Source organism: Etheostoma spectabile, chromosome 2 (assembly GCF_008692095.1).
Source record: "Etheostoma spectabile isolate EspeVRDwgs_2016 chromosome 2, UIUC_Espe_1.0, whole genome shotgun sequence".
Classification (NCBI taxonomy): Eukaryota; Metazoa; Chordata; class Actinopteri; order Perciformes; family Percidae; genus Etheostoma; species Etheostoma spectabile.
The window spans coordinates 3,181,797-3,183,706 of NC_045734.1; the positions used below are offsets into that span (position 1 = coordinate 3,181,797).

The following is a 1,910-nucleotide window of genomic DNA, read 5'->3' on the forward strand; positions in this document are numbered from 1 at the left end:
CACAGATATGGCCACATACAACATGCAGATGGAGTCAAGCCACACACACCAAAGCAGACTGTGCCACTCATTAGCATGTCACAATAGCATCAGCACAGTGTGCTGTGTTTCAGGAGGCTGAAACATGATGCAGCAAAATATCTGGAGCAACATTACACTGTAAAATGCATGTAGTATGCATGTATTTGAGTGTGTATTTTTGCACATGAGTGTGTGTGTGGGTGTGTGTTTGTGTGTGTGGTTGTGCATGCTCCTGAATGCAGTGATGAATTAGTAAAACACATTTTGATTTGACACAGACTATGTACTGTTATTTTATTCATCAATTCTTTAGCAGTAATTGAATATAGAAAAGGAATGAGTCATTTTCTTTGAAAGGAGCCAGGGAATGCCTTAAGTCTGTTTGGATCTAAACTGACTGAAGTGACACATCTAGAGCATTAGGACCACATCCCTTTTACCTTCAAGTCCTTTCTACACAATCCGGTTCCTAGCTTAATCCCTTTTATCAACCTGCCTTCTCCCCTCATGTGCACCCCTCCTTCATCATATGACTTGGGTGGACTTAAACAGGTAAAGTTATGAATGGGTGGGAACTTTAAGAGCGAGTATTAGGCTATTTGTCCACCGACGGTGAGCCAAGTATTGACAAGGTTTTAATAATGTAGGCTACTGTATGTTGAGGTTACTTTTCTCATTAAGGGAATCCATTGGGAAGCTAAACCTGCCATTGTTGTTTTCATTTTCAATTCGTGAAACTGTAAACCGGATACCAGTGAGCTGGTGGAAAAATGAAGACTTTTGGGCATTCTTACATGGCTTTTTCTTGTTTTTTGACAATTACGTCTGGCGTTTGTCGAGCCAAAGCGCTGTCATTTGCTTTGCTAGCTTTCAGCGAGGCACTGGAGGTAAGTACACATACAATGCCTATTGACAGAAATCTATTCTGGGCACTTAACGTCTGGTTGTTATTCAGTATGTAGGCTATCGTAATTAGGTGCTAAACCTTACCGTGTAGCGGGAATCTCCTCTCTAATCCCCTCCTGAGCGCAGGGCGAGCCGCCGCGACCGTCCTGGATGTGGAACAACTTCGAAAAGCGCCGCAAAAAAGCTGCACCTTCCTCAGACAGTGAGAAGTCAGTTAATCCATATCACCTGGCGTTTAGGTCGCACGAGGAGCACGGCTCGAGATGCCTGTTAGGAAGGTGCGTTTCATCACACGGAGCCTACCAATGCAGGTGAGCGCGCGAGATGCAGACGCGGTTTAAGCAAGGGTAATCCTCTCTCTCTCTCTCTTTCTCTCTCTCTCTCTCTCTCTCTCTCTCTCGCTCGCTCACACACACACACACACACACAGTGTTACTGTGACGGGGCTCTCGCGCTTCATAAAGTGAGCAAGCAAACAGAATTCACTGTTGTTTACACACTGCAAGCATCTCTCGCGGTCTGCTTGTTTCCCTAGAATTGTAATGCGCGTGCTTGCTTGAATATGTCAACCGCAACAAGAGTCGTACCAGTGCTACCGTACGAAAAGTAATTTAATTTAATTAGGCTACTAAATTATTTTTTAAGTAGGCTAATAATTAAATTGGTATCATGGTTGTTAGTTGTTTTAAAGGTTAGGGGAATTTAAAAAAAAACGTTCTCTAAAGGTTGCAACGTTAGGGGAACGTTCAGAGAACGTTCGCTGTAACCAAAAACAAACGTTCCCAGATCGTTAAAAAAACCTTTCTTATGCAACCAAAATACAACCAAACCTAACCTCCAGGCAACGTTCCCGCAACCAAAAACGAACGTTTCCAGAACGTTCTGGGAACCAGAAATTGTTAGCTGTGTATAGTCCTAATGCTGACATGCAGTAGCATATTGCCTCGCTTTAGAAATTGTATAGGGGAAAAACACAAAGACAA

The 1,910-nt window shown here is 43.2% G+C and overlaps 1 protein-coding gene across 2 annotated transcripts in view; it reads right to left on the reverse strand.

Annotated features, from left to right (window-relative positions):
• frmpd1a (FERM and PDZ domain containing 1a) overlaps positions 1-1,275 on the reverse strand; it is a 51,312-nt gene extending 50,037 nt beyond the window's left edge. For both annotated transcript variants that reach the window (XM_032536039.1, XM_032536045.1), the window contains exon 1: positions 1,012-1,275. The gene's annotated coding sequence lies outside the window, so the exon portion shown is untranslated. The remainder of the gene's footprint in view (positions 1-1,011) is intronic.
• Between the last annotated feature and the right edge of the window lie 635 nt (positions 1,276-1,910).